The sequence below is a fragment of the Panthera leo genome, chromosome A2 (genome assembly GCF_018350215.1).
Source record: "Panthera leo isolate Ple1 chromosome A2, P.leo_Ple1_pat1.1, whole genome shotgun sequence".
In the NCBI taxonomy this organism is placed as follows: domain Eukaryota; kingdom Metazoa; phylum Chordata; class Mammalia; order Carnivora; family Felidae; genus Panthera; species Panthera leo.
Window position 1 is genome coordinate 160,111,627 of NC_056680.1, and position 8,440 is coordinate 160,120,066.

Consider the following 8,440-nt stretch of genomic DNA (forward strand, 5'->3'; position numbering starts at 1 on the left):
AAATATCTCCATTGATTCAGTTTGAATCCCAGAGCACAGTGCTCGTCCATCTCGTAACACACCCTATTTCTGCCTTGTATGAAATGGGGCCCACGGTTTCCCTGAATTCTTTTTCCCCTTTGCTCTTCTCCACATTCACACAGTGAGTCCATTCTGTGTTCGTTGCCTTACAGGGATGTGATGGAGCAGAAAAGAGAGAGAAGAAGAAGCTTCCTCATGTGACAAATGGCTCGCGGCATAGACCAAGAATTTGGAAGCACGTATAATTTGTAATAGCGTAATTCCTACCATGCCTGCCCAGTCTTCCCACACCAGAAGATTCTCAGGGCTGGAAGTAAGAAGGAAAAAAGGAGGGCAAGTGAGGAGAGGAGAGCCCAAATGTCAATTGGTCCTGGAGGGACATTTGATCTCCTGTTCCACATAGGACGTTGGGGGACGTAGTAAGATCCTCTGAGGAAAATTAATGGAGGGTGTGTGTCTTAGTCTTTTCGGGCTGCTATAATGAAGTGTCATAGACCGGGTGGCCTATAAACAACAGAAACGTATTGTTCAGAGTTCTAGAAGTTGGAAGTCCAGGATCAAAGCACCAGAAGATTTGGTGTGTGGCAAGAACCCAACTTCCCTGTTCACAGATGGCTGTTTTCTCGATGTGTCCTCACGTGGCAGGAGGATTGAGGGAAGTCTCTGGGATCTCCTTTATAAGGGTGTTAATCCCATTCATGAGGGCTCTTCCCTCATGACCTAATCACCTCCCAAAGGCCCCACCTCCTGATGCCATTATTTTGGGGGTTAGGATTTCAACACAGAAATTGTGGGGGTAGAGGGGACACAAACATTCAGTCCATAATGGTGTGTTTAAGCATGCCGGGAAGAGTCCCGGTGATTACCATGTAGCCCAGAAAGGCCTAGAAGTAGCAGAGAGAAACAAAAAGTCCTAAAGGGACCATGCAGAGCAAATGAGTATGTCCCTACGGACACCTGCATGAACTGATAATGTAGAACCACAGGGGGGCAATGGATGTTTCAACGGATAGTGCTGACAGATGGTATTGAGGACCATAAAGGCACCTCATAACTGATGCCTTACGATTATGTAAGTCCCGAGAATTAGTCATGACCCCCAAAATGGTGGGGACCCCCACTGAGTTTATTCCAATCTGGTAAAAAGCAGGCTCAAAACAGAAATTACGTTGTTAGAAATATAGAAAGAAACGGTTTCATGAGTTGAATACAAAGATTCACATCCCAACACATTTATTTCTGACCGGTCTTATTCTTCCTCCTAGACTATAACAGGGCAAGGACTGTAGCTCTCTTTGTATCCCCTGCAACTGCTGTCTCGGTATCTCATGCAGCGCAGACACTCATCGATCTGTTTTTAAGTTGAATCTAATTGAATCAAGTGCAGATTGGGAAGTACACAGCAGGGCTGGATCACCAACGTCCCTGAGACGGTTAGGCTTGGTTTAGGGGAAGGGCCCTGAGCATTTTTCATCTTTGCATGAGAAAATTAAAGAGTTGCATTGATGGTCTAGAAACATTAATGGAATGTGCTTCTCCAGCATAGTGCAGATCGTTTGACCCCGGTGATTAGAAAGAACTGGCAGCTGTTTCTCACTCATGGTCTGAGAGTGCCTGCATTTTTGCAAAATTGAACCGCAGAACTTTGGAACTGGGAGGGATGTTGACCAAACGAGCCAACACCCTCACTCACAAGCGGCGGGGGGGGGACCGAATCCCAGAGATCTGTGGCAATTTGCCCGAAGTAACAGAGTCCATGAGAAAGTCAGAGCAAGGATCTGTCCCCTCGCTCCCTATTTTCCCCATCCAGCTGAGACTCCACGATCTGCCTCCTCAGCCAGGCCCTCGCGGACCCCCACCTCTCTTGCTTCGTCGTCTCGTATCATCCACCCTCCCCAAACACCCGGAAAAACCTCACCTCGGATCATGCGACAGTTTCTGAGCTCTTTGTACACCTGGGCTGCTGAACTCTGCTTGAGAAGATCAGATGACCTCGCAGACTGGTGCCACCATAAATTCATGACTGCCAGACTCCACGGGGCCCTCCGTGTTGCCTGCGATCTGCTCTCTCACAGGGCCGCTGCTCCGGTTGACTCATGCTTCTCCCCCCTCACGCTTCTGACCTCAACACACCTCCCCTTTATGACGTCAATGCCTCTAACAGGAAAGCCCTTGACCACCCACCACCAAGCCTGTGGACACATCCGCCTCCGCACCCACCCCTTCCAGCCGGACTCTAAACTCCACCTCGTCTCAAAGAGCCGGTTCTTTGGTCCCCTCTCTGCTCCATCTGTCATTTTTTTCTGAGCCACCTCCTTGCCGTCAGCACCCGAGGAGAAGAACACAGGTGGTTCCTGTATTTAAAAATCAAACCAACTTCCTCCCCCTTTCCCCGTGTCCCCTTCCCCAACCACCTCGCTCCTACGCTCATTATCTTCGTTCCCCACCGCAGTCCGCCTACTACCACCGGTCCGCTACAGTGTTCTCACCAGGGACCTCATTGCTGTTAAGGCCAGTGGAGTCCTCACCTTGCTGGACAGCATCTGACCCTGCCCAGCAGTCCTCGACTTCTGGAAACATCATCTCGATTTCGATGACGACCAAGTCCTCTGATTTTCTCCGACTTCTCTGGGTACATCCTGTCAGTCTTTTTCAAGTCACCCATTCCCTACGTGTTGGAGTCTTCGGGGGGCACTAAGCTATCTTCTCCCGTCACCGTACACACTCTCACTAGGTAAGTTCGTCTACTCCCTTGAGTCTAATTACGATCAGGTTGAGAAGACTCCCAAGTCTGCACTTCCAGTCCAGAACTGGCACTGGAGCACTAGATCTGTAATTCAACTGGACACCTCCCCCTCGCCCCCATCCCCCACCCCCCCCCAAAAACCTTCCATTCTCCTCCCATTGGAAGGCAATACCACCCCCGCCCGGGCATCATCCTTCCTCATGACTCCGAACCGCAGTCACTGAACGCTCTCAAGTCCACTTTCTCAATATCCCTCTAATGAGCCTCCCTCTTGAGAGAGATCTGTAGGGAAGTGGTTAAACTTGCAGCCAGCTGAAGTAGATTCAAGTCCCACATCTACCACTTGGTTATGCAAGTAACTCAGCCTCTCTGGTTTCCTCATTTACAGAACGTAGGTGGTAATAAAAGACCTTCCTGGTGAGGATGCTACGAAGATTCAAGGAGATGGTGCATGTGAGCACTTAGAAGAATATTTGGCACAAGGAAGGTACTGGCTCTTGTCTTAGCTCTCGCTGCCACTCTCCAGAGCCGGCCATGTGCTATTGTCTCTTCCCTGGCTGAATCCTGATGCCCTTCCTATCTGGGATCTTGTCCCTCCTCCAACTCCCATCAAGAGGATCTTATGAAACAAAATTTGCCCAGGTCACTTGGCTACTAAAAACTCCACGGTGGCTTCCCGCTGCTCTGAAAATAAATTTCAAATTCCTGAACGTGGTCTACAAGGTCCCGCATGATCTGGCCGGCAACACTCCTTCCTTCCCTCCACCTCAAACCCCCACCTACATTGGCTATACCAGCTCCTCCTCAGCCTTTGGGTCTCAGCTCAACATCACTTGCTCTGGAAAGACAGCCTGTCTCCTCTCAATCCTCTCCTTGTCCAACAAGCTCGCCACGGAGCTTTTCATTGCCTACTTGTCTGTTTCTTGATGGAGTAGGAATTCTGCTGGCTTTTACATTCATTGCTTTATCTTTTCGTTGCCTCCCATTAGGTTATGAGGTCTTTGGGGGCAGGGACTTCATCTGGTTCACTGCTGGATCCCAAGAACCCAGAAATCTGTCTGGCACACAGGATGTGTTCAATAAATATTTGTTGAATGAACTAAATGACACCAAGGCTATCATTTTCTCAATACAGATGTTAGGTTTTTAGGAAGCAGACAGCATTATGATTCATTTGGGAAATCGAACACCAGCAAATCTTCTTAAAATAATATAATCTGTTTTCGTTCAGATACCTCTCACCTTGGGAAGCCTGGTGTAATCTTCTCAGACGACTTCTACACACTCCATCATCTCTATGGTAATATATCTCACGGAATAGGCTCCAAAGACCCTTAACCTTGAAGAAACCTTAGTTCTTCTTTTTATGGAGAGATTTTTACCCTAGAAAAGCCTGTGGGCTACTTCAGCATGAAATAATGGCCTTAATCACATTGGACAACCTTTTCTACTTAAAATTATTTATGAGATTCAAGTGAGGAGTTAGTAAATTAATGACAGATTTAACTTTAAACGGTCCTTCCTTCCTAATGCTTTTGCCATAATGACTTTCAATACAAGGTAGCCTTTGTTGGTTTTAGAAAACAGAAAAAAGAGTTTCTTTCATTTTAGAATGTTCTTTTACAATATCTTTCCTTTAGGTGAAAACAGATGAGATTTTCAAAGGGTGTGTGTCATTAACTATTATGATTAAGCATTTATTCTTCTCTTATTAATGTGTGAACATTTTTTGGTCAACCCTCCTCTCTTTGTTCTCTCCCTTCCTCTTCTTGAGGAAAAAGAAAAGAAAAAATAAGAAAGAGAAAGGTATACAACATACACACATATATATGCATGTGAAGAGAGAGGGATCCCACAGGATTCTCATATATTGAGAAAGAAAGGTTTGCATATATACATATGTAATCTATTAATATATGCATGTATATGTGTATGTTTGTATGTATGTGCATATATATATAAATACTTAGTATGTCCCAACATCTTTATTAATTTCCAAGCCCATCTTCATAAATGGGTAAAATTTCCACATTTGCATATGAATATATGGATGTGTATATAAGGATACACACATATATACATATTATGTATGCATAACACATGTATATTCTGTAATATATGCATGTGATATACACATATAAATAACATATTCATATTAATATATATGTCCCATATGTGAATGCATATATGTAATATATATGTAACAAATATGTATTATATAAATATATAGGTATATATTTGTATATATATGTGTGTGTATTACATATGTATATTATGTATACATAATATGAATATATGGCCATATGTTCCTATGAATCTATGGAAGCTTTACCCATTTATGAAGATGACCCTGGAAATTAATACACATGTTAGAATATACTAGACATTTATGTCCCTTATGAAGCTACACTACCGTATATATTAATCCGATTTTTTTTTTAATGTTTATTTATTCTTGAGAGAGAGACAGACAGAGACAGAGTCTGAGCTGAGGAGGGGCAGAGAGAGAGGGAGACACAGAATCCAAAGCAGGGTCCAGGCTCTGAGCTGTCAGCACAGAGCCCGATTCAGGGCTCGAACTCACAAACTGTGACATCATGACCTGAACTGAAGTCAGACGCTCAACTGACTAAGCCACCCAGGCACCCCCTTAATCTGAATTTTTAATTCTTAGTAATCACCAACCTTGTGGGAAGTGTTGGTAACCTTTTTGTTTGATCTAAACTTGATTCATTTCCTTTCTTCCAAAAACTGCCATGCTTCACCAAAGTAAATGAAATGCATTCTGGATTCGGGGGTAATTCGGTGAGATCACGTGAAAAACCCAGAGACAAGAATGTTCCAGAGGCAGGCCCAGACATCCTAGTGAGGACCACCTTGTGCTTCTTACATTGTATACTGTCCACTTGTCTCGGACAGATCTCCATGCAGCCACCACGCTGGGTCCCTGTCCCAGGAACAGAGGGCCTTTCCAGAAGAAGCGAAGGTTCTCCTCATGTACCGCTTTTGCAGGAAGAAATAGAGAAGCCAGGTATCTTAATGCCTGACCAGGGGCCGGCCGTGGTCCCCCCGCTCCCCATCTGCTAGAAAGTTGCCACACCCACTGGTAGTCCAGCCTGCTGGGAACCAGGGTGGACCTTTGAGTGTTTCTGTGGACTAGAAGACCTGAGTTTCCCCTGAATTCGATGATTAATTAGCTGTGCAATCCAGGGCACATCACTCTCCTTCTCTGACTCTCACTTCCTCTCTGTAATTAAGGAATTTGGACTAAATGATCTCTTAAGTTCTTTTTAGCTGCACTGTTCTATTCTCACTTTCTAAGTTGCCGTTTATAGATGTGGAAAGGTAGGGGCACCTGGGTGGCTCAGACGGTGAAGTGTCTGACTTCAGCTCAGGTCATGATCTCACGGCTTGTGAGTTTGAGCCCCACGTCGGGCTCTGTGCTGACAGCTCAGAGCCTGGAGCCTGCTTCAGATTCTGTGTGTATCTCTCTCTCTCTCTCTGCCCCTCCCTACTCACGCTCTGTCTCTCATAAACATTAAAATAGATAGATAGATAGATAGATAGATAGATATAGATGTGGAAAGTCTACCTATCCCTCTAGTCTCAAATCCGTGTGGTAAAAATGTGGGCCAGTCTAATTAAAGTATCTTCTGTACCGGACACAAAATTAGGATTTGGGGAAGTGCTAAAAGTGACTTTCACAGTAGGTCAGTACTAGGAAAAAGGAAGATCTTGAAGCTTAATATTCCTCTACTAAAGCTCTTAAATGAAGGAAAAGGAACTAGGAAGCCCGTTTACAGAATAGCTTACCTCGTTTTTTTCATTAACATTTTTAAACGTTTATTTATTTTTGAGAGAGAGAGAGAGTGCAAGGGGGAGGCCCACACAGAATGGGAAGCAGGCTCCAGGCTCTGAGCTGTCAGCACAGAGTCCGACACGGGACTTGAACCCACGAACTGTGAGATCATGACCTGAGCCGAAGTCAGACGCTCAACCGACTGAGCCACCCAGGCACCCGGCTTCCCTCACTTTTGAGAGTTCTAGTAGCAACAGAGGCTACTGTGACCTCGCCTTCCTGGCACACTGATCGTTAAGACAGGCGTATAGAAACATCTGGAGAGCGAGCGCTTGGCTGGCTCAGTCAGTGGAGCGTGCGACTCTTAACTCTAGGTTATAAGTCTGAGCCCCGCATTGGATGTGGAGATTACTTGTAAAAATGAAATCTTAGGAGCGTCTGGGTGGCTCAGTCGGTTAAGCGTCCGACTCTTGATTTCGGCTCAGGCCATGATCTCACGGTTCATGAGTTTGAGCCCCGTTATCAGACTCTGTGGTGACAGCGTGGAGCCTGCTTTGGATTCTGTCTCTGCCCCTCCCCTGCTTGCTATCTCTCTCTCCAAAATAAATAAGCTTACGAAAAATGAAATCTTTAAATTTTTTTTTCAACGTTTATTTATTTTTGAGACAGAGAGAGACAGAGCACGAATCGGGGAGGGTCAGAGAGAGGGAGACACAGAATCTGAAACAGGCTCCAGATTCTGAGCGGCCAGCACAGAGCCCGACACGGGGCTCGAACTCACAGACCGCGAGATCGTGACCTGAGCTGAAGTTGGCCGCTTAACAGACTGAGCCACCCAGGCGCCCCCGGAAAATGAAATCTTAAAAAAAAAAAAAATGTCTGGAAGAGACTGGGAGGGGTGGGTGATGGGAGACACTCATTCCTGGATTTATTTATTTACTTACATTTACTGGATTTATTTATTTATTACATTTGACGAGTTAAACCGTGTGCTCTCCTGCTCTCCTTGAATCCAGGAAAAAGACAAAATTTACGAAATAAAAGGTAAAAAAAAGCTCACTGGTAAATATAATTAATTCCCACAATGCATTCTGATCCAGCTCCTATAGGGTTTACTTTGCTCCAGTGAGAGCTCTCCAGGGTGCCCCTGTCTCTTCTCCGTGTCCACCGGGGAGACTCTGTATCTTAAAGTGACATGTAATTAAGTGCACGATCACAGGCCTGTCCCATCTGCCAAGGAGAAGGGGAAAGCCACAATCCTTGTCTCAGGGAATTCTCTCAGCGTGTCCTCTGTGCTCTCTTCAGGGCACTCGGCCCACCTCATGGCATCTTCCTTCTCCCAGGCCCTGGGTTGAGACAACAGCCATTCTGTCACCAAGGCGAAAAACAAGGCAGGAGGTTTGCCTAGTAAAAGAACAGTCAGCGTGACAAACAAAAGCATAATTGAACTTTACCAACTAGTCTCTCAACGAGAGCCTTAAGCAAATGTGCCCTGCACAGCGTCATTTTGTTGATTTAAATTAGTTACTGGCACTAACCATACTGAAAGGGGAGGTGGGTGGGGAGGGAGGGGGTGAGGAAGGGACTTGCCAAAGTTAATGTTGCTAATATCTCTGCTACCTGGTGTAGAAGTTCTAGCTTTCCCCAGGATCTGTTTTACCCATCTTCTTAATGTTTATTTATTTTTGAGAGAAAGACAGAGACACAGAGCGCGGGCAGGGGAGGGGCAGAGAGAGAGGGAGACACAGACTCCGAAGCAGGCTCCAGGCTCCGAGCCGTCGGCACCGAGCCCGACGCGGGGCTCGGACTCGTGAACCGTGAGACTGTGACCTGAGCTGAAGTCGGACACTGAACCGACAGGGCCACCCCGGCGC

General features: G+C 45.9%; 2 long non-coding RNA genes across 2 annotated transcripts in view; one reads left to right on the top strand and one right to left on the bottom strand.

Annotated features, from left to right (window-relative positions):
• LOC122212953 overlaps positions 1–2,102 on the bottom strand; it is a 75,754-nt gene extending 73,652 nt beyond the window's left edge. Inside the window, exon 1 of the long non-coding RNA XR_006199372.1 lies at positions 1,940–2,102. This is a non-coding gene — a long non-coding RNA (uncharacterized LOC122212953). The remainder of the gene's footprint in view (positions 1–1,939) is intronic.
• Positions 2,103–2,212: 110 nt separating this feature from the next.
• On the top strand, positions 2,213–3,477 carry LOC122212952. Its single transcript, XR_006199371.1, has 3 exons — positions 2,213–2,368; positions 2,474–2,755; positions 3,156–3,477. It is a non-coding gene; the product is annotated as an uncharacterized LOC122212952 (long non-coding RNA).
• The last annotated feature ends 4,963 nt before the right edge of the window (positions 3,478–8,440 follow it).